This window comes from Pelodiscus sinensis, chromosome 3, assembly GCF_052426305.1.
Source record: "Pelodiscus sinensis isolate ZL-2025 chromosome 3, ASM5242630v1, whole genome shotgun sequence".
NCBI classification, from domain to species: domain Eukaryota; kingdom Metazoa; phylum Chordata; order Testudines; family Trionychidae; genus Pelodiscus; species Pelodiscus sinensis.
Genome location: NC_143054.1, coordinates 26,892,430 through 26,917,432, shown reverse-complemented (window position 1 = coordinate 26,917,432; position 25,003 = coordinate 26,892,430).

Here is a 25,003-nt window from a genome sequence, read left to right as displayed (position 1 = left end):
AGGCTAGCTTTATAACCATTCAAATACAAGTTGCCAGTAAAACATGAAAAAAATATATGAAGTAAATAGCCTTAAAATCAAAACCTAATACACTTCCACTTGTAAATTTCTATTATCATTGGAAATATTTTGTAAGATTATGTGTGTGGTAAAAATCAACATTTATTTCCAAGCCTAAATATGGGCTACATTGATTTTGTATTATTCTAAATTTTTTTTATCTGCATGTCATATGATACTAAGTCCCATATCTTAGGCCATGTCTATACTACTGTTAAGATTGAAGCAGCTGCAATTGATCTTCAAAATTGCCAGTTCTAGTGAAGACACACTAATTCAAACTGAGAGGGGTGCTCTGGTCAATACTGGTAGTCCTACTTCTATGAGAAGTAAGAGATGTTGAAGGGAGAGTTCGTTCCCTTTGACTTTCTGCAATGTAGATGGTGCCAAAATTCGAGTTAAGGTACTTTGACTTAAGTTTGAATTAAGATATGCTACTTCAGCTATGTTAATTGAGTAGCTTATCTCCTAGCGTAGACAAGGGCCCACAGAACTCTAAGTACATTGTGTTACACTTTACCTTTAATCAACAAAAACAGGTAATCTCATAAGAATATCAGATTTGCTTGACAAGACCTATTTTCAACAAAAACATATTAATTGGCATTAATTATGCTACCATCTTTAATTCTTTATGGAGTGCATCCCAGGTCATCTTATTTTCTACTGTTAATGCTCATATTTGGAATTTTTCATAGGATCCCAATTCCTAGGGGGTGGCAGAGCCCTGGACATAAGCACCAACTATCTAATCTAGTGGGGGACTCCCCTCTGCTCTGCCCATACTCTGTCCTCGCTCCACTCCTTTCCCAAGACCCCATGCTCATCCCACCTCTTCCCCTGAGTACACTGTGCCCTCGCTCCTCACCTCCTTCCCCCCACAATTAAGTAGATACTACAGCTAATTGTATACGTTTTCTTAAGGTGGAATAAGTTTTAATGAAACAAAAGTAAGGATTATTTCCAAACCTGAGAAACTGATAGGACGCCAAAAAGAAAAAAGTTCTTAAAAACAGAGGTTTTTTTTAAATCTGGCAGCCATGTCACCTGCACCAATGAATCCATTTGTTTGTCAGTTATCTCTCTCTCCAAACATAGTAACAAAGTCAAAAGAACTGCAGTAAGCTTCTTCCCACTATTACAGTTAAAATAATTGTAAATTTAGCACAACTAGGATTTATTTAGAAGAGATAGAGAAAGTGACCAGCTAGAAATCATCCAAATAGTCTCTCTCTCTCATTTTGACAGAAAAAGGTGAAGTGCCTTGAGGTATGACAATGCTTGACATTCCTTGATGGGTAATTGTGGAGACTGTAAAAGCTCTTTATGAAGCTGGGAACTGATGTCAGTAAACAAAGTGAACTTCTCCTCTGCTGGTGTTAACCACTTTGGTATCAGAAAAAGATTGTGGTGTTTAAATGTGAAAAGTGTCAAGTAAAATTAAAATGTATTGTGGGACGCCATTATTTCATGAGTGGGAAATAAAAGGGTCCTCAAAATGTCACATTTCAAGGATGAGGAGGGAGAGAGTCAGTCTCCAGTACAAAGGTATCTGTCATACAAGTGGTCAAACTGGTTTCCACGGGAGACTGGATTTAATGTGCACTTCGTACTGTATTCAAAGCTGGGGCCTTTATCCCCATAGACATATTTACTCAAACTTGATGGCCTACTAGAGGTTGTTATGTGGTATGTTGTGCCTTAAGAGAACTATTCCAAGCAGGCTGCTCTGTATAACAAAGTGCTTTCATGCTTCAGAGACAGTAAAGAAAGTGGTCTAAATGCAATTCAGTCTTTTGATAGTCATAAAAATCTATAGCCCTTTTCTTGTACAGCAAAGATCAGTTTTGGTTTGGTTTTCTCTGAATAATTTTTAAAGAAGGTTGCTTTTTAAAGAAATCAGCTACATTATGGAAATTTAATTCCGGACAGATGAAAACTGATCTACATGACAAATGAATCTATAAAGCTCAGAGTGCATTTGTAAGATAAAAGCCTTCACCTGACCATGGGGGAAGCTGCAGTCTTTTGCAGAAAGATAAAAAGGAAAAAAATACAGCTCACTCTCAAACTCCCCTCCTCCTCCCCACTGAAAGGTTAAGGTTAGAAACACTTCAGATGTCTTCCTCCTACTGTATGGAGCAGAAGAGCTGCCTACTCTAAAAGGGAAGTAATAGCAACACAATGGTAATTTTTACAAGGGAGATCTTTGTGAGTAATTCTAAGTGATGGCTATTTTAACATCACCCTGAATTGATTTGTTATACATAGTTTCATTGTGTTTTTTGTCAATCGGAATCAGATACCTTATACATAGAATGGTGTTTACTGAAGCCTGCCTGGAAAAGCTAAACTATTCCAAAATTTGCTATTCTGAATCCTTGGTAACACAAAACATGCTGTGCTTCTGAAATACCATGAAAGGTAATAAAGAGGTGACAGTGTTTTGCTTGGTCCTGATAATTATCCAGAGAATACTTTCAAAGTATTTTAAATTATGAGTCTCTCGTTTTTAAATTTTTGTTGTCTGTGTATATCAGTTGATATCTGTTTGCTTTGCCTGATGCTGAGGACAAAAGTGAATGGTAATATTTTATGTCATCCTTTGGACACAACAGTGCATAGCTCAAGCTCAAGTAAAACATTTTCCTTTTAAAAAGGGCCTGCATTCATTTTCTATAACCAGTTTCTTATTGAAACTGAACCGTCAACAAATTTAAACATCAATTCATCAAAAACTTCTTATCCAAAACAAACTACAAACAAGACAATGCAGTCTTTTGAAATGGAATTTTTTAATACTTTATTACTTTACAGAGGGGGTTTTAGTTGCTTCTATATTTGAGGTACAGTGCTTCCATTTAGAGTTCATTTTCTCAGGCACTGTTTTGCCTGCATGTTAAGTAGATCAGCAGGCGACCCTTGCTGAAAAATTCACACATACAGTGAAATCTGACTTTCTTCAACCCTCCTGGAAAGTAAAACAAAAACCAACCTACTACTGTTCAGTTTGGATAATTTTGAGTAGGCACATACATAAGGGCTTACACAGCAAATGTTCTTAGCAAGGTTCTTTAGAATGGGAATTCCAACTTACTTGTAAAAGTGCATACAGGTACTGATTCCATGGATATTCTAGGATTGGAGGCAATCTTTGCTCCCAATACTAATTGGTTTGGATGTTATACTACTGTTCTCTTGCACTGTCAAGATTATAAATTAGGTTTTTCCTCCCACATTGGTCCATACACATTGAAGGAGGAATAGGGAAACTAATACAAAAGAAAGAAGCTCCAGCTCTCACATGCTGGGCTAATTTGTTCCAGTTCTATTTGAATTTATTTATAGGAACTACATTAAGGAAACAAATATGCAGAGAACAATTGGAAGTCTGTAGCTTTCTGTCCTTATATTCAGTTTTCATAAGTATCTAAACCCATGATGTATATCAAACTATAGATTTTAGATTGATTAAATTTTCACTACCGCAAACACATAACTATGAATCTGAATGATACATGATTAGCTCTACCCTAAGCCAACAGACATGCACAAATAATTGGCCTTTAAAGTTCATTAGTCAGTTTTATTGCAAATAGCGCATTTGCATGATGTTAGTAAATGTATGTACGAGCCGTCCTAAGTGATGACAGAATTCCACTGAGTAGGCAAACAATTACTAAAAGCACATTGGCTATTTGAAATGCCAATATTAAACACGTGTTTTAATAATGGGTCATAGTGTTTTAATCCTGGGAATGAAAGCTGCTGTTCTTTTCAGAAACAGGGGGAGGTACATAAAGATAAAGCACCCGCCTTTGCAAACTGAAGTCTGATGGTTTTGGAAACTGAAATGCCACCTGTGTTTGATTGTGTCTGCATTAGACTGTTGTATAAATGGGTGAATTAACTGTGCCATACCCACCTACTTCTCTCTTGGGTTTGAAAGCGTAGATCTGAATTTGACTGCTATCTGGTTTGAGATCTGCTTAGCAATCTGATCATTGGTTGTGAAGTCTGCAGTCTCCAGTTGTCACTCGTGTGACACCACTGGGATGGAAGCAGACAGATGCTGGGTGGTTCGGAAGAGTATGAGATTATGATGCCACCTGTATTCAGCGCTTATTTCGAAATAGCAATTTTGAAATTGGCACTATTCCTCGTGGAATGAGGTTTACCAATTTTGAAATGAGCCCTCCACTATTTCAAATTAATTTCAAAATAATAGAATGGCTGTGTAGACGCTAGGAAAGTTACTTTGAAATAACTGCTGTTATTTCAAAATAATTTTGCTGTGTAGACATACCCTTAGAAACTGATGGAGGCTATGCAGAGAGTAGCCAAATATTTTTTTATTATACTGATATTTGCACTTGCACTCCCAGATTTGAATAGGCTAAAATGAAAGCCACATCTGATTTACACATCAGATATCCATACCCTTGACTTGAGGATGAGGACAGCTGCAACACACCCTGACACCAAGGGTTTGTCTACACTATCACCCTAGTTCGAACTAGGGTGGTTAATGTAGGCAACCGAAGTTGCAAATGAAGCCTGGGATTTGAATTTCCCGGGCTTCATTTGCATCTTGCCGGGCGCCGCCATTTTTAAATGTCCTCTAGTTCGGACTCCGTGCCCTCGGCTACACGCAGCACGGACTAGGTAGTTCAGATTAGGCTTCCTATTCTGAACTACCAGTACACCTCGTTCCATGAGGAGTAACGGTAGTTCGGAATAGGAAGCCTAATCCGAACTATCTAGTCTGTGCCGTGTGTAGCAGCGGGCACGGAGTCCGAACTAGCGGACGTTTAAAAATGGAGGCACCCAGCAAGATGCAAATGAAGCCCGGGAAATTCAAATCCTGGGCTTCATTTGCAACTTCAGTTGCCTACATTAACCACCCTAGTTCGAACAAGGGTGGTAGTGTAGACATACCACAAGCTATTCAATATATGATGTAAGGACATCCTATGCAGCAGTGTGCCTGGAATGACACAATGCTACCTGCTGCAGCCCTCTCCCCCAGAAGTTCCTCCTTGCCGTTTCAATAAAAGAAAATCAATACTATATTGACTTTGTCACTTTAAATTAAACTCCCTACAACTCATGTTGACCATCTGAAGAAGTGGGTTGTGCCCACAAAAGCTCATGATACCATCTACATGTTTTGTTAGTCTATAAGGTGCTACTACACTATTTGTTGGTTTTTTTAAAGTTTTTCCAGTTACAGACTAACTCAGCTCCCCCTCTGAAACATTAAGATCCTTAAATAAGAGGTAAGGTATTATTCTTTCATTAATAGTGGAGGCATGTGCCACTAATAGTCCAACAAAACTGAGGGTTTCACTTTCTAATATTGTTCCCTCAATTGCATCAAAAAGAACAATTAGATTTATTTTAAACATTTTCAAATACCTAGAAGAAAGCTGTCGTGTTAGTCCCTTTGCTCGCTACTCATTCTATCACTCTGCCAAAATCAGTTAGCAGCCTTACTCCTGCTAAGGGTGCTGCTGTGAAAGCTTGTCACCTAGTTGATGCTGTATGCAGTGACACTGAAGCCCCCAGGAAAAAAATCTTCAAACGAACACTTTGTTAATGTCACTACTGAAAATTCATTAGAAAAATCACTGCCAAAAGTAAATGACTTCTGTCTGTGTGCCCCTCTTTCTCATTCCGCAGAGCCTAGTATTTCCACTGGGAACAAGGCAAGTACAAGACTGACATGTTGTCATAATAGAAAGAAAGACTTAAAGAGCTTTTCAGGTGTGAGCTTGGGGAAGTGCTAAACCATTATGTATTTTCTGCCTGGCAAAGAATGTTGATTCCAATTTTGGAAGTGGAATTAGGGATGCTATTTAAAGGAAGTTGAATGAGGTGGGCATTAATGCTACAGATCTGATGAGACCCCAATCCTGAGAACAAGCTACAGATGAGAACTCAGATAAAAAAAGTTCTTTCAAAGAGCATCAGAGAAGTGGGAAACCAATTCCAATAACACACAAACCAAGAGGTACTTCATGAAATCTCTTTGTCTTGTTCCATGGATATCAGACAGTGCCAGAGTCTCACATAGACACTTGCATCTTTTTTTCTTTCTTTCTTGCCACTTCTCTATTTGGGGACAGTGACTATTTTAATCTTCCAAAACCCATGAGCATGGGTATCATGAAGATGGAGCTCTCTGAGATTTATTGCTATCCAGCCCATAAACCAAGTCTTTTGGTCTACCAATTTCTTGTCTTTATTACATTGTCACAAAAGCCACCTCACGAATAGAACTCTCCAGGATCCTCTGGATATACACCTAGTATAGCCTCTTTCATATAGTGGAATGCTCAAGTTGAAGACGTTAGACTCCTTACAATCTCATGTCATTTCCTATCATGATCATTTGACATCATCAACATCGTCAAGCCCCATTATGTTTTCCTACAGCAATCCCATCACCATACACATCCTGGATAACACAGACTGTGTGTGGCATGTCCCAATATGTCATGTGCAGGTTCGAGGAGATTACTGATGAACCCAGGAAGCTGATAGCACATACTGACTCCTCAGCCACCCCAGAACCTGTATGGGGCATAATAAAGCCAACCCCCCCCCCCCCCACCACCACACCCCACAACCGGGGGTTTAGCAATGATGGTAACACCAAGGGAGACTGAACCTCCATGAAAAAATCTTCAGAAGAACACTTTATTAATGTCATTACTCTGAGCCTCCCCTGGCCTATTTTACTCACCACCTAGGAGACAGACATATCCTTCTGTCTCTCCACCATAAACTCCACCAAACTATTCTCTTGGTACATGAGTGCCTTCTCCAAGCCTACAAAGACCATATACCCCATTGCCATCTCTTTTCCCTAGCCTTCTTCTTGAGGAGTTGCAGTAGAAATGTGGCATCAATTATATATATGTCTGAACAGTGGCTTGTTTTAAGGTAGGGAGAGTTAGACCACTTCTATTAAGAAGAAATAAACAGGTTAGTTTCCAGTATCATAACAAGGATGAACAAAAACACTGACTCCAATTCCTCTTTTCAAACAAAACTCCCCAGGGCTTATCCAGTGGGTGAATGCTTCAGCTTTCTTGAGATATATTCCTCTCCACTTTTATTCATTTTATCTGTACAACATTACAGGTTCGAGTACCAGCAGAACCCTGACAGCCAGACAGCCAGCCTTGTATTTATTCACTGTCAAATCATAGTAGTAATATCTTGTAAGTTATGTTATGTCAGTATATGGGAGCTATGAGCAGCAGCATGAGAAACAGCTGATAGAATAGTCTCCAGGCAAGGTAGAGGCTAGGCTGAATGTCCTTTAATTTTGAAGCTACATGCATCTTAGGTAAATAGTAATAATAATTAGGAAGGGTTATAGTTATATTAAGCTAATGTTCTTTGGCTCCACTCAGGCTTGGAGCCCCCCTCATGCTAGGTGGTAAACAAGCAAAACAATTCAGTCTTAGCTTAGATTGGTGGGTTTTAACCTTTTTTATTTGCGGAGCCCTAACTAAAATTTAAATGGAACTGTGGACCCCATTTGAAAATCTTAGGCATTGTATGCAGATCCCTGGTGGGCCTTGGAGCACAGGTTGAAAAGTGCTGTTTTAAATTGTGAAATCTTTCAAGCAAACAAGCAACCCATGAAAGGAAAGAGAAGATTAGCATATACAATTGGAATAGCCATATAGATATTTGCTATGCAGACTTAAAAAATAAAAGCATCAGCAAGCATCCCTACTTCTTACTGGGGTAGGGGTACTGAAGGGCTAATTATTTTGAGGTTTTCCCATTACTAATTTTGGAACAATACACCATTCACAGGCTAGCCCCTTTACATTATGTATTGACAACCATATTCTTACCCCTCATGAAATGCCAGACTTTGATCAAGGGACTATGGTTTGTGGAAATCCTTCCCCCCCCCCTCTCCCCCTGACATATAGCCATTCAAAGTTTGCTGTTTAGCCTGTCAGAGGCAATAATGTACCAGGCTAGCACAGCCAGTACTTCCCCTAAGCAGTAATGCTACTACAAGTTAACAAGTTAATGGATGCACTAATATTTCCTCCTACCATAAGCCTTCGGTATACAAATTAAAGAAATCAGTTATCTGGTTCTCTAATATAGGCAAAGCTTAAAATTAATTAAAATAAATGCTAAGCTTCATTTGCTAACAATTGCTGAGGTTAGAATCAACAATATAGGTTATCAGAAGCATCATTGGGCACATCTACACAGCAGGGCTAAAGCTGAAATACGCTGCACAACTTGACCTACGTCAATTGTGTGGCTTAAGTCAAATAGCTTATTTCGACTTTTGGTGTTGTCTACACAACAGAAAGTCCAAGGTAGAGCACTCTTCCTCTGACTTCCCTTACTCCTCGTACTATGAGGGTTACAGGAGTTGGAGTAAGAAGTCCTTCAGCTTGACATTATTTTGACATTATGTTGAAATAACTGCTTGTAGTGTAGAAACGGACTATGTTATTTCAGAACAACAGTTAGATTGTAAATATTTTTGAGACATTACCCCATCAGAAAACAATAAAAGATAAATCAATGCATATAAGATTAATGTTTTTCTCAAAAAAGTAACATATTTTACCCTGGGAGGAATGTTGATTTATTGTTCTGCTCAGTGATGGGTTTTTTTATGGTTCATTTATTTGAGTTTGAGTAGAAAGGTTTTAAAAAAAGAAAAAAGACAGCAAATGTTGGAGTAGTTATGAAGGTGCCACAGCAGACAGAAGTCAAAGCCCTGAAGGTGTAAAATGGCCCATATGTTTTGTGGTTAATGGTTGAGAGTTACAGCTGAACAGAAATTAACCTATTTAGCTGTGGTGCTGTATTTTACACGCTCTTTTACTTTTTCAGAACAGAAAATATTGTCACATAATGTAGTGGCATCTTATGTTCCCACACAGGAGAGTCCTCTAAGCCCATCATGATCACACTCACTAGCAGCCATCCAGACTCTCTCCCACTGAGGATTTTTCTTGCATTTTTGTATTAAAAAAATCTGGCAAACCCAAAAATATACACCATTATCCCTGAAACCGTCTTTGTTTGCAGAGCTTTATAACTGACAGGTGCTTTGCTAGTAGGGCAAGGAGTGTATTAAAAGAACATATATCGAATAGAAGGGGCCAAGAACATGAGTATTATGTAAAGTATGAAGAGTTTAAAGAAGGATTCCTGCCCCTTTGGTGTGGTGTTTAAAGTAGAGTAAAACACTAGGTAGATTAGACCTAAGAGTTTCATAGAAATCCCATTAAGAAATATAAGGAAGATGCCCTTTAACTTCAAAGAGTTTTAGAGCAAGAGTTTAAGTGATGAAAAAGCAAATATAGTTCTTCTAAGATGCACAGAATTTGAAGGAGGATTTCTGTGCACTTAAAATACTCACTGAGCATTATTAACAGGTATCTTAGGATCTGAGTAGCAGTAGACTGGCTCTCTCACAGAACACTAAAGATTCCTGAGAAAAGACATACCAGTGCTGTCAATCCAAACAGTTGGATTTTGGTGTTTGCACTCACTGTAGCTGATTTTTTCCAAATATTGGTGAATTAGATTCCTTTTTTATATACTTATTTCTTTAAAGAAAAGATAGCAAGAAGAAAACCATATGAAGTTCCACACCAAAACAGTGCTTTAAGAATTAAGAAAACATTAAAGTAACACAGCTAAGTAGTCAGAAATCAGGAAAATTCAAAAAGGTAAGTTTGCCTTGAATATTTCTTGGGCCATATCTTCAGCTGGTGTAAATGGCATATCTCCACTGAAGTCAGTCAATAGAACTATGCCAATTATACCCACCCAGGGTCTGGTCCAACATTATTTACATATACATGCACACCCACACTTCTTACTTGACATTGCAGCCGTTAGTAAAGTAACTTCAAAGAACTGATATCTGGTCATTTATACCATAAAGGAGAAAAAGGTTCAAATATTGATGCTTTACACAACACTGGCAATTTAGGGCTACGGAGAGTGTGAGAAGCTTATTTCTCTCCTTTACCTTTAAAAAATAACAGCTAGCAACTGACCACCAATAGGTTTGTTTTGGTTTTCCTACTGCTGGAGACATGATATAAAACTTTTATAGTACTAGAAGTTCCACAGTCTGTACTACAACTCCTCTACTGAACAAAGACTATTCTGAACTTAACTATTTGGTTGTGGCAAATTCAACATCCTCAGAGGAGGAATATTATCAAATTTTAGCATGTGACAGTTAAGAGATAAAGCTGATAAGATCCTAAAGTATCAAATATGTGGAAATTAAAATGTTTAGCCTCTTCATTAAAAGAAGTAATTGTGCCAAGATGTATAACACAACATTCACATTAACAACAACAGGAAAGGAATACAAGCCAGAATAGGAAAAGCACAGGTTAAAACACTATTTAGATAACACTATTCATTTCAGCAGGGTCTTACAAAATTTACTGTAGGGTACTAAAAGAACTAGCTGAAGCAATCTTCAAGAACTCACAGAAGACAGGGGAGATCCCAAAGAACTGGAGAAGGGCAAACATGTCTCCTATCTGTAAACCTCAGGAACCTAGGAAATTGTATATTAGTCATCCTAACTTTGATATGTGTAAGATATTGGAATAAATTATTCAAGAATCAATTTGTAAGCACCTATAAGGAGTAGCCAGCATAGATTTGTCAAGAACAAATTATGCCAAACTATCCTAGTTTCCTTATTTGGCAGGGTTACTGAACTAGTGGATAGGAAGGAAGAACAGACTGGATACATATTGATTTCAGAAAGACTTTTGACATAGTCCCACATGACATTCTTAATATAGGGCTAGGAAATTGTGGTCAGGATGAAATTACTATATAATGAGCACCTACCTGCTTCAAAAGCTATACTTAAAGAGTAGTTATCAGTTTTTCCTCTGTCAGATTGGATGGATGGGCTAAGTGGGGTCCTACAAGGTCTATTTTGGATCCAGTATATTCAATGTTTTCATTAACAGGTTGGATAATGGAGTGGAGAGTATGCCTAGAGAATTGCAAATGACACTACCTTGGTAAATATTGCTAGCACTTCGGAGGACCAGGTTAGAATTCAAAATGGCCTTGATAAATTAGAGAATTGATCTAGAACTAACAAGATGATATTGAATGAAGCCAAGGGTAAAATACAGCAATTTGATGGGAAAAATCAAATGCACAATAGAAAATGGGGAATAAGTGGCTAGGTAGTAGTATTGCGGAAGAAGATCTGGGTGTTACAGTACATCACAAATTGAATATGCACCAACAATGTAATGATTGCAGTTTTAAAAAAGGATAATGCCATTCTAGGATGCATTAACAGGAGTGTGGTGTGAGAGATATGGAAGACAATTGTCCTGCTTGACTTGATAGTTGGTGAGGCCTCAGCTGGAGTAGCAGGTCCAGTTAGGTATATTTAGTCTTGAGAAAAGGCAAGTGAAGGGGATTTTCAAATATGTTAAGATCTGTTATAAAGAAGATTATGGTCAATTGTTCTCCATTTCCATTTAAAATAGGCCAATAAATAGTGGCTATAATCTGAAACAAGGGAGATTTAGATTAGATACTAGGAAAAGCTTTCTAACTATAAGGATAGTTAATCTCTGGAAAGAATTCCAAGGAAGAATGTAGAACTCCTATCATTGGAGGTTGTTAGGAACAGGTTGGACAAATTCCTGAAAGAGATGGTCTAAATATACTTGGTGTTGCCTCAGCAACTAGATCTCCAAATGTCCCTTTCTTGTTCCACATATATAAAATGCCTATGATCACAAAACAAAAGGGGAAATAGGGATGCAGAGAAAAAAAATCCCAGTATAATTAGTGGTAAGATGGAAGAGGTAATATGACTCAAATAACTATTCTTTAAGTGGAGGTAGCTATGTGGTATGATTCTATTAAGGATGTTAACTGATTAATTGGTAAGCATACTGGTAAGCATGAGGCTTACCAGTATGCTTACAGGTTAACCTGCCCTTGCCAGTTAACTCCCCTGGAAGCCTACTGCACCAGACCAGAGCAGCCATGCCCATGGCAGTGCAGGTGGAGCCAACAACACGGCTCTGCAGTTGCTGTGGGGTCAGGTGGCAAGACCGAGGTTAACCCAATTAACTGGGTAAGTGTTTTAACATCCCTAGGTTCTGTGGGATTGCATTGCTGCGAAGAGTTTCACAGTCTGAAACTGAAGGGGGCAGAGACACTTTAAATTGTCATCATATCCAGAATTCATCAACAGAAAGAAAGGACAAAATACTTATTTACTGAGTTTGACATGGATCATTATCTTATATTTACGATTTTATATTTTTAGCCTGTTGTTTTAATTCAAGTTTTAGATACTAAACACATACAATGAAACTGTATGCAACCCCTCAAAAAAGACTGAAAACAAACAAAAAAAATCAATTCCTAATGTAGGTAATCTAAGGAAGCAGGTTTCAGCTGGCCAAACAGCTCAGTTACATTTGTGTAACTCTGTGTATAGCTTGGATTTACACTGGCATAACAGACCAGAATTTGGCTCAGTATGTTGGAAAGTGTTTTGAGATGTACTCTTGAGACAGGATGTACCTAGTAAGAAAGATTTCTCGTACTGGATTACCATATTAGAATGAGCCCTGAACCTGCATCTGATCCACACAGCCTAACAATTACATTTGCACCAAGTCTAACTGAAGTCACTGAGGCCCTATACACATTCAAAGATGTGTATCTGAAGAACAGATTGTAGGATCAATGTTAACATATAGCTTGCACAGTCTCCAGTTACATCAAAATTATGTAATAAGACAAATAGGTTTAATTTAGACCTTCAGTTAATTATTTTCTTTGCCTTTATTGGTTATAATAATGTGCAAACATAGAACCTGGCTGGATATTGTACTGCTGACTGACAATATAGATACTTGAAAGTTTATACCATAATGAAACTAATTTTTCTAGATTAGCGCCATGTCCTGGCAGCCCAGTCCTATGATATTAGTTGTGGACCACATCTCCAGCCCTATGTAAAAATGATGTTTCATTTTAGTAGACTCTGTAGTACTTGTAATCAAGCTTCCATTCCTTCCTGTTTTTAACAAAGTAATTTGATGCAGCTGTGCTGTTGGCTCAATACAATGATGTAAATTTGAGCTTGCCTAGTTCCTTTGGCTCCTAGCTAACTGAGCTGCACTTTGCATTCCCGGACCAATGCTAGCCTTTATGTAAGTACTTTCCATGAAGGCTCAGTTACTAGACATTTTCAAAACAACCCCTCTCTCCAAATTTCCTGTTACATTCCCCCATGCTGCACCCCAACCGAGCTTGCTGCTCTCAATCACTTCCAAAATTAATACTGAAAATTTGGTATGGACAAAAAAAAAATCCCCAAATGATGGCTAAGCAATGTCTGTGAAGATTAAATAATCCTGTTTATATATATATATATATATATATATATATATATATATATATTCCTACTTGAAAGGGATAATAAGGGATCTTCCGGAAAAGGGCTTATTTTCCGGAAAATTGCATCTACACTGGCACTTTTCTCCGGCAAAAACCCCGAGCCGGAAAAAGCGGCAGCCATGTAAATACAAATGCCATGGGGGATATTTATATCCCCCGCGGATTTGTAATTCTGAAGTGTCTCATTAGCATCCCTTTTCCGGAAAGAGATGCCAATGTAGACACAGCCATACTGAAGAGTGATTTATGGCTTCTTACAACAATCTACTATTTTCTTAGGCTATGCCTACACTACAAGGTTTTTGCATTTTTGTGCAAAAACCAACAGAGCATCCACACCTCAAGCACATTTTTGAGCAAAAAAAAAAATACAGTAAATCGACAGGACAGATCTCTTCTGCAAAAAGCTTTTTGCGCAAAAACCCTGTAGCGTAGACAAAGCCTTATACTCCCCCAGCTGCTTTGTCTCCTGCCCACTTCCTTTCCTTATTAGGAGGGGTTGTGATCAGACCACTTCACCTCGAATGGTCCCTTGAAAAAAAATCCTTATGCTAAAAAATCTGTTCTGTCTTGTATTTCGCTGTGACATTCTGAGTAACGTAGCCAGACCTGAAGAAGAGCTCTGTGGTAAGCTTAAAAGCCTGTCTCTCTCACCAACAGAAGTTGGTCCAATGAAAGATATTATCTCACCCACTTTTTCTCCCTAATATCCTGGGCTCCATACTGCTACATCACTTATGCCATCAGAACACATAGAATTGAAATTACAAGCACCTTGTTGCACAGGTATACAAGAGACAGTCCCCAGCCTGAGAACCTCCTAGGTGCCTGAGATAGAGAATCCTAGGACTGTCTAGTCAACCAGTTCCAAATTAAGGAATTTTTGCAGGCTACTGCCAATTTATTGTAAGCCAATAGAGCTTCCAACTCCTGGACTGTGAAGCACCTATTGATATTCTTTTCCCTTCTCTCTCATCCAACCTTCTCTCTTTCAAAAAAAACCAAAACACTTTTTGCGTAGCTGAAGTTGGGTACCTTAAACCGACCTGCCTGGTCTAGTATAGACAAGGCCTGAGAGTTTTCCTTTGGCTTTAAATGGGAGCAAGTTGGCTGTTCTAAGGGGGAAGAGAATACACTATGCCCATTAGCAGCTGTCAGTCCTCTGATCGAGTACAGCATATAGCAAACTAAAGTAGCTATCCCAACGACTTTTAACATTTGCAATACTAATTTTTCCTCTAAATATTATTTGGCATTCTTATAGTCAAAATAATTATACCTTGTAAGAACTTCATTTGAAGTTTCAATGTCTTTCTTTCATGAAATGTTGCTAATTATTGTACTTCAAGTGACAAATTAAATGTCATTTGATGAAATCATTCCAAACGATCAACATATACAGGTATATCAATTAATATAATTAAGTTAAAAGTTATTTTTCACAGCTGATTCAATATTTCCATTATAGTTGAAAGAACGTTCAAGGATTGAAAGCAAGCATAACATTTGAACAAATCTGAAATGAACCTCTGCAAGAAAGGAATTCATTAAAAAATAAAACCTGAATTTGCAAAGACAAGTTGATTAATTTGGAATCATACAGAATAGTGTCTCAAATACTTTTATTTCATTTTTTGCCTTTAATTTACTCCAACATGTCTTTTTCAAAGCACAGTAGGGAAAGTCATATGTAGCTACTCCTTCTTTCTTGGAGCACATAAAAAACCATATCCATTTTAACAGGAATTGGGGCTGCACAAGGGACATGCACCAAAACCATCCCAAATACAAAGTACTTAATTTAAAGGCTCCCCAGGATACCAAAACTTTGTAATACAGGTTTGTTCTGTACTATTTATTTTTAATGGATTCCATTTGTCTAAGTGGACTCCCCCACCACACACAGCTGCTACTCAGCAATCACTCTAGATCCCAATAAGCTGCTCCCTACTCCAAGCAGAAATTCCTTGGGGCTCCTCTCTCCTCTCCATTACACCAATATAAAATTGGTATAACATTACCAAAATCAATGGAATTTCACAAGTGAAGGACAGTTGAGAAACAAGCCCACTCCCTCAATGGCTGCCTAATGCCAGGCCAGATTTGCAGCCATTCTTTTCCAAGAGGCAATCTGTATGCCTGCCCACTGATTACCACTTATGGCCTGGGCTCTTCATAATTAATTTAGAGACCTCAGTGAGCATGTATATTTTCCCCATTATCATTTTAATCACAGGATGACTGGGTAATAACAACAAAAAATAAAAGGAGAACCACTTTAGCTTATATTAAATGACCTTTTAAAACTTCTCTGCATTTGTAAGTTTCTTCACATTAAAATGCTAAAATGTATATAAAAACTTATCCATGGCTTTCAGAAGAAATAGTCTGTATTATTAAGGTGTTAAGTGCAAGCACCATGTGCCTGACACCAGAATTTAAAGTTCCTGAAAAGTGCTGAAGGCACAGAACTGTAAACAGGTATTTATTTATCCACAGATTAGATACAATAACTATGTATCTAGTTTCTATATGTTTGTTCCATTAAGCTTAACTAAATATCTGAACAGAAAGTTCAACTCTTTGTGTATGAAAGCTCCATCTTTTTCCTTAAAGACATTTGACCATAGATCAAGGCCCAAATGTGAGATGTAAGTGCGCATATGCTATAGTGATGGCACCTGTGTAAATATCCAGATAGGTGACAGAATCAAGATGGGCAAGGTAATAGCTCTTATTGGACAATGAAAGAGACAAACTTGGAAGTGACATAGAAGAAAGGCTCTATAAATCTCAAAAGCTTGAGTCTTTCACCAACAGGAGTTGGACCTATACACGATATTACCTCACCCACCTTGGCTTTTACTATCCTGGGAACAACATGCTTACAATACTGCAGACAACTAGATAAACACACCCAGTGGAACCAAGATGTAAAGTGAATGGCTTAGAAAACTAGCCGTGCAAGAAGCTGTGAAAGACCAGCAATTAATCACTGTAGCCCAAACATTGATCAGTTTCATGATTACACATTTGTGATATGAATAAACTACAGCAATAAAAAGGCTAGAAAACTAAAGTCATGCACGGCATGAAAAGTCCCTTTAGACCTAGAACGAGGGAACTTTTGCTTTTTAAGGCATACTCAATTTTTGAACTTCTGCACAAGTTAGTTATAATCAAAACTGGTAGACTATAGGGGTAGGAGAGTTTCCACTCAAATAATCCAGTCAACAAATAATGACAAAACTGGATGAATACGTTATTTGAATGCTCAAATATACACAGAGACTAAAAAAAAAACAGATTGAAACCTGACACAGATTTTCTCATTTTCTTTAAAAAGATATAAAAATCACTTTAAATCTCTGGTCAGTTGTCTCTGTTAACCAGGTAAAAATGTTTGCTGAAAGATTGCAATTCTTAGAAGCAAGAGATTTTGATGTGTAAATTAGCATGACTACATTAACAAACACCTAAGACGCACAAGATAAAGCCTTATAATTGGTCTTTTGAGATTAATAGGCTGTTCAGCAAGCCCACAATCCTTTTTTTCTGCAAAGGAAATGTTTCTGTGTAGAGTAAACAATTTTCCAAAGGAGGCAAACTTAACAAGGCTGAAATGAATTCCATAAAATAAAAAAGTTGCAGTTTTAATGATCAAAAGCACCAAGGGCCAGTTTTTTAACGTTATTTAGATACCTAGGGATTCAGATTTAAAAATCTCCCTGGACGCCATAGTGTCTAGGTGACCAGAGAAATGTAAAAATCTGGCAGTAACTCTGCAGGAATTCACTCGAGCATTTGGAACTGACTTTTAGGATTTTCTGAATTCAGGGCCTGATCCTTAACTGAGTCTATAATTCCCATGCAATGATACTAACAGAATCATTAACAATGAAACATTGACACTCATGGTGTTGCATTCATTACTTGACAGTCCATAGAGATTTCAAATGCTGCAGTATTTACAATGAAAATGTCTTAATTATCACGCCCATCATTTCAGTTCCAGCTGTCACTCCCCTGCGAATGCTGTGGCTGGAATGTATATACAGATGTGTGTGCTGTCAATTAAAAAACAACTCCAACATACTGAATTGCATTGCTTGTTAAACACTCAAAGATGGCTCAATGTTGAAACAGGAAAGTGGAAAATCTGGCCCATTACTTTGCTAAATTAGGCACTTGGGTATTTAAGCACCCTTGCAGATCTGGGCCGATGAGAGTTAGGCACTTAAACACTTTTAAGATTCTGGGCCTCAGCAGTTAATAGGAAAAACACAATACAAAGACCTAGATAAAAACAAAACAAAACAAACAAAATGGTTAAAAATAATAGAAGTTGCATCATGACTTTCATGGAAGGGGCAATTTGTCATTTGGGGAGCAGTTTAAATTATCATTGCCTATTATTCACCTCCCACCCACAGTGTGCCTTATGTTTATACCCCTTGGTGTGAACCTCTCATCCATTTAAAATATATTAAGTGTGAGGTGCTCAAGTGATGATTCCCCAGCTGTGCACCACTGGAAGCTGCTACTTAGCTGTGACAGAAGAAATATGCAGCCAACCAATCAGAATACAGTTTTGGACAATCATTGCCCAGTTCTCATTTAAGCCTTGTCTTCTTCCCTAAAAAAAGAAATTTAGGCCAAGCTTAGCTAACATCACATGCGAGCCAAGCCTCTTACTTCTTGGGTCCCTTTATATTGGTCTGGGATATATGGATAAACGGGCCTTAAAGTGGCTATAACTTGTCAACGTGGCATAAGGAATCTTGATATCAGTCCTCAGGAGCTCTAATCTTTAATCTGTGGTAGTAGCCAGGAATGTGCTGCCATATTAGTTAGACAAAAAATGAAGGAAATTAGCTATAGGAAGTGACCAGAACCCGCCAGGATTTTAGTGCTGTAAATTCATCTAAAAACTAGATCTGTCTCCTCGTGCTGTTTGGGCCCTGTATACTAAGATAGGAGCCTTGGAATCCCTTGCTGCTACTTCTAGAGCTACTTCGTCTAACTGCCATATGATATTTTGAAGTTACATATTACTTTCAAAACCTTGTTTAAGCAGACCTAAAAGCATTCCTACTAGGTAAATAAATATCTAATTTTGAGGTAAGATAACTGAAGCAGACAATTAAAGTGACTTGCACAAGATCAAAGATAAAGTCGTTGTCAGGAGCATGAAACCACAGTGACTCCCAAGCAAAATTCTAGGCCAAGTTCTGCACAGCTATACCCATGCTGACATGATCAAATACCAGGAAATAAATTATTCAACTGACTAAAGGATTTACCTAGCATCACTTGGGTACTTAACTGAAATATTTTTTTCTTTTTCTTCATTTAAATCATAGCTCTGGGGTAAAGGGTTCACTATACAGGCTGCCCAGGGAGAGAGGGCAGCCATAGTCGTCTGTCACTGCAGCTGTTTGGGGCCAGGGGAGAAGCACCTGTCCATTGCTGCTGCAGCTGCAGCTGCCGAGGGCACATCTGGGGGAAGGGTGCACATCCAATAGCTAGGGGACAGACAGACACACAGAGAGACACACAAACACACAAACTCTCTCAAATATATAGTAAATAGTGGTTCGTTTCTCCACCCCTGTCCCCTTCAAGCCCAATGTGTTATAGTTGTCCAGATCTCCATCTTTGGCCTCTTATTGGTCCCTGTGGTCATTATACAGTATAACCGTATAATGCTAGCAGATCCCTCCCTTTCCATTTTATGAGAAACAATTGCATTCCAGGCATATCCCATATTATAAGAGAAAGCTGCATAACAAATTTGGTGGTCCTAGCTTTTACCTGGTAGGAGGAGTTCTTGAACAAACAGAGCCACAGATAGATGGATGGACAGAAGGACACACAAACTCTCTCAAATATATAGTAAATATTTCCAGCTTGTGCCCAGATTTGTTGAATGGCAACAATGCTGCAAAATACTTGTTAAATACATTATTTAAAAATGCAGAATTAGTCAAGTATTTTATGAATTCATTCTACTAGCTATACAAACTGTGTAACTGGAAAGAAAAATTTAGCATGTCCTTAGCCTTTTGATAAAATTTATGAAAATGGATTAATGAAAAGTTAAGGCTGAATAATCCACAAACTACAAAGTCAGGAAACTTCACATTTGAAGAATGAATGTACAAATGCAGCTCTCCCTCTGGACTTACACAAGGACACAGATAATACATAATTTGTTTAGAAAGCTTCTACTAGTTCCAGTGATTCTCTAGCACAAGGAAGGAGAATCTTTTTTGGGTCAGAGGCCATTGACCCACAGAAAAATGAGTGGGGGGCTGCACAAAAGTGAGAAGCAAAAAAAAAATATCCCTCATTGATATGACTCCACATTCCCCTCACATACCGGGGCCTAGACATAGACAGGCCAAGGCTAGTAGATTGTGTGTGCTTCAGCCCTGTGGGAAGATAGCTGGGGAGACAGGGGGGCTGGAGCACAAGCATGGCCTTCCCAATGCTGGGAGGAAGGGAGCCACAGGCATCAGGGGCCAGATCTAGGCAAGCCAGGGGCCACATCTGGCCCCCTGGCCTTAGGTTTCCCACCCCTTCTCTAGAATATCTAAAAAATTCTCTTGGGCCGTGTCCAGACTCAGGGGTTTTTTCGGGAAAAGTAGCCTTTTCCCGAAAAAACTTCCCCTGCGTCCAGACTCAAGCCGCGTTCTTTCGAAATTATTTCGAAAGAACGCGGCTTTTCTTTCGATGCCGGTAAACCTCAATTTACGAGGAAGAACGCCTTCTTTCGAAAGTTCCTCTTTCGAAAGAAGGCGTTCTTCAATGTAAAGAGGCCGTCTTCGAAAGAGAGCATCCAGACTCGCTGGGTGCTCTCTTTCGAAAAAGCGGATTTCTCTTTCGAAAGATCCGCCTGCAGTCCAGACGCGATCTTTTGAAAGAGGCTCTTTCGAAAGATGCTTTCGAAAGAGCCTCTTTCGAAAGAAGCCTGCAGTCTAGACATAGCCTTGTAGTTTGGGATGATCTGTCAAAATCAAAGAGCTTTTTCTGAATAAGTCTACTGTATCCATTGAGTGACTGTGTGATCACAAGATGATACCCAATTTTATGACTGGAGACAGGGGAGGGATCACCTATTGTGTTCCCTCCCTCTGGGGCATCTGGCATTGGCCACTGTTGGCAGACAGAATACTGGGCTGGATGGACTGTTGCTCTGACCCAGTATGGCCATTCTTTTTTAAAATAAAAGACTCTTGAACTACAAGTTAGGAATAACTAATCTGTAACTGGGATCTCATGGGTGGATGTTTGCACTTGGTCGAAGCTGTTTTAGTTATTAGGACTTCTCATGGGGACAAGTATTTATCTGCAAGATCTAATTACTGTAACAAAGTCTAATTCAAGATCTAGTTGCTCTAATTGCTGTATCAAGGCACCTACACTTAGCATGTTTTGAGCACATGGGAAGTCCATGAACCTTTAAGTTTTAAATCTCTCCAATAAGGATATGAAATCCATTTGAAGGGTTTCATATTTCTGTAACTAAAAAAATGATGCAATGTTGTATATTGTGTCTAAAGTATATAGATGAAACATGAAATTCACTCCACGGTGTGCCAAGTAGTGGTTTCTTTAAATCTTGAAGGTATAAATAGCAGCAAACAATAGAAATTCTGATTGACTATTAGCTGAAGCAGTGCTACAGATTAATTCACAACATGTAAGTGGTAGTAATAGTGACTTTTCATTGGACCTATTTTTTTAAAAACTTGAATTACCTTTTCTTCTTGCCAGTAAATAATAAAGCAATTGTGTGAAAAGTAGAACTGATGTATTTAATACTAGCAAATTTCACATTGTAAATTTGGTAGCCTGTTTATAGACAGTCAAAAACTAAAAAAATTATAACACTACACGTGATGTTTATGTAAATGTGAAGTCATTAGCTCCTGTCAATCTTAATTATGTTATACTAGAGTTTTCTTGATGTATTCTGATTTATTCTTGTTCTCCATGTACCACTGGATTCATCAGTTATAGATCTGAATATGACTGAACACAAATTTCCTCAGAGTATATGAAATCATTTACTATTTTTACTTTAATAGCTTACTTCCACAATTCATCAGCCCAGAGGCTTGCAAAATATTTCATTAGCAAACATGTACCTTTCACTAACCACATAGTCAGACAAATATTCTCTTGTTTTAATGGCAATGCCAGGAAACCCACAGCTGTTTTCTTCCTTCTCGTTAATGAGGAGATTGTGTGGGCATTTGTTCTGTAACATGTTGCAGTGACAACTGCTTGCTTATCCTTATGTCTGGTTCTGCATTCATTGGTCCTTTGAGCTTGTGGTCCATAGTCACATGTATAAATAGTGAGTTCACCACCACCACCCCTTTTCTTTTTCGGTTTTAAAAGCAACCAAACAATCAGTCACGGGACTAAGGAGGCATATAAAGGAACAGTAACAAAATGGATAGAAGTTCAATACAGAAAAACCTGTCTTAAGACTTTAAATTCATAGCATTCAAGCGTATGGTGAAATCCTATTGAAAACCAAGCTCTCAAGGTCCAGGGGACTTCAACAAGACAAACTTAAGTACTTTGCCAAATTGAGCATATATAGGACTGATTAAAATCAGTTGCTCAGTTAGAGATCTTCTAGTAAAGGTGGAGCTGAACTGTATTCAGGGGGCCTAGTTCTTCGTTGGTACAAATGATGTAGCTCAATGGCACATCTCCAGTGATGTCATCTGTTTACAGTGGCCTCTTCAAACATAGGGTTGGGTAATGGAGAAGCCCATTCCACAGGTTTTCCTATATTTGAACTTTGTGGATGTTAGCAATCATTAGTGTCAACTCCATGGGTATGCCAGGGCTGGAGCATCCAAAGGAAAAAACAATGGGTGTTGAGCGCTCACTGGCAGGTTTCTTCTCCCCAGCCATCCCAATGCCTCACACCAGTGGCAAGACTCCACCAATTAGCTCATCCCTGTTCCCCCGTTGCCACTTGCATGCTGACAGCTGATTGCAGTGGTCTGGAGGCACGGTGGGGAGAGGAGAAGGAGCAGGAAGCTGGCCTGTGTGATGCATGCCCCAGATGCTGGGAGGGGTGGGACCAGCCCCTCCAGCCATTGCTCTGTAGCCAGCATTAAAGTGGCTCCCTCCTGCTCCCTGCTTGGGCTTCTTGTGCCAGGGAGAATGTCAGAATGTACGAGAGGGCAGGCACAGTGGGAGGACAAAGCATCACTGCCAGCCGCTACCATGAGGTATGGAGAGCGTGGTGGCCCTGGGGCTGGTTGCAGGGAGGGAAACATGACCTGCCCTTTAGATTGTGTCTCCACAGTGTGACATAGAGCACTCTTGGAGGAGGGGGTGGAGCAGAAGTGAGAAGGGGTGGGGCCAGGGTGCGGCTTTGGGGGAAGGGGTAAAGTGGGGGTGGGCCTAGGACAGAGCGGGAGGTTGAGCACGCCCAGGAAATCTGGAAGTCGGCACCTATGTTAGCAATGTATATCTGGAAGTTGATTTGTGTCATGTCCAGGACATATTCTTTTCAGATTTCAGAACAGGGATTTTGAAGCATCAAACAAGACAGCGTCTCAGAGATTCTATCCCCAAATTTTCCACTGAGCATTTTGGAAATAGACTTTGGGAGTTAAGTTAGTGCTGTGCAGCTACTCTAACTGCAGACATTATCAATGAATCTCAGTTATGCTAGTCAATGCATGCATGTGCTTTGCAGCTTTGAATGGAACAATTTTGTTATTGGCCTTATAATATTAGGGTTTCATCAACCTGTAACTGGTCAAGTAGCTCAACCCACCCTGCCAAGCTTCAATTTGGCCATGGTGATCCAAGAATGTGTGACCTCCAGGCTCGAATCCTAGGTGCAGAGACTTATAACAAGAAGAGCACACACCTGAAAAAGACAGAACATGTGTCGGTAACACAAGCTGCCAAAAGCACATCATCCCATTGCTCTCATATTACATGGGTTGTCTGCTGAATAATGGGGTTAAATTCATTGTCAAAGTTTTCCATGGGACTAGCTCGAGTTTCCCAAGGAACTCTCTCATTATATAGGATTATGAGACCTACCATCACAGAGATGGCTGGAAAATTAACATATATGAATATACACATATTTTTACTTTTCCCCCCATTTTCCAATACCTACTTTCCATTAAAGCCATCAGCCATAACAATGAAATGCACATATACTGAAGGCAGAGCTTTTGAAGTAAGTGGCCCATAAATAATCTGGAAAAAAGGATAAACAGTGAGGTGTCAAAATTTACAGTGATGAAAAATTAAACTACTCAAGAAAGGCAGATGTTGAAGAGCTGCAAAATGATCTCTCAAAATGAGGTAACTGGGCAACAAAATGGCAGATCACAGAATCATAGAATGCCAGAACTGAAGGGATCTTGAGAAATCACCAAGCCTAGTTCCCCATCCCCATGGCAGGACAAAGCACAGTCTATATTATCCCTGAGAGATGTCCATCTAACCTGCTCTTAAATATCTCCAGTGATAGAAATTCCATAACTTCCCTAGGCAGTTTATTCCAGTGTTTAACCACCCTGCCAGTTAGGAAGTTTTTCCTAATGTCCAACCTAAACCTCCCTTGCTGTAGTTTAAACCCATTGCTTCTTGTCCCATCCTGAGAGGCCAAAGAGAACAATTCTCCCCTCTCCTGCCCCCCCATGACACTCTTTCACATACCTGAAAACCGCTAACATGTCCCCTCTCAGTCTTCTCTTTTCCAAACAAAACAAGTCCAATTTATTCAGCCTTGCCTCATAGCTCATGTTTTTTAGACCTTTTATCATTTTTGTTGATCTTTTCTGAGCCTTCTCCAATTTCTCCACATCTTTCTTGATGAAATGTAATGTTGAGAAATGCAAAGTAATGCACATTGGGAAACATATTCCTAACTAATATAGCATCTATTACAATGATGGCATCTATTACCAGTCATGAAAGAGATCCTGGTCACTGTGGATAGTTCACAGAAAAAATCCAGTCAATGTGCTGTGGCAGTGAAAAAAGCATTCAGAGTGTTGAGAATCATTAAGAAAAGGACAGATAATAAAACATAAATATCCTATTGTCGCTACATAAATCCATTTTAAACTGACATCTCGAACACTGAATGCAAATGTGGTTTCCTGCATCTCAAAAAAGATATATTGGAACTGGAAAAGGTTCAGAAAAGGGTAACAAAATATTAGGGATATGGAACAGCTTTCTTACGAGGAAATATTAATAAGACTAGGACTTTTTAGCTTGGAAAAGAAACAACTAAGGGAGGATATAATTGAAGCCTATAAAAACTTTACTGGTATAGATTAAGTAGATAAGGAAATGCTATTTATTCCTTCCCATAACACAAGAACTAGGGGTCACCAAATGAAATTAATAGGTAGTAGGTTTAAAACAAATAAAAGGAAGTATTTCTTCTCGC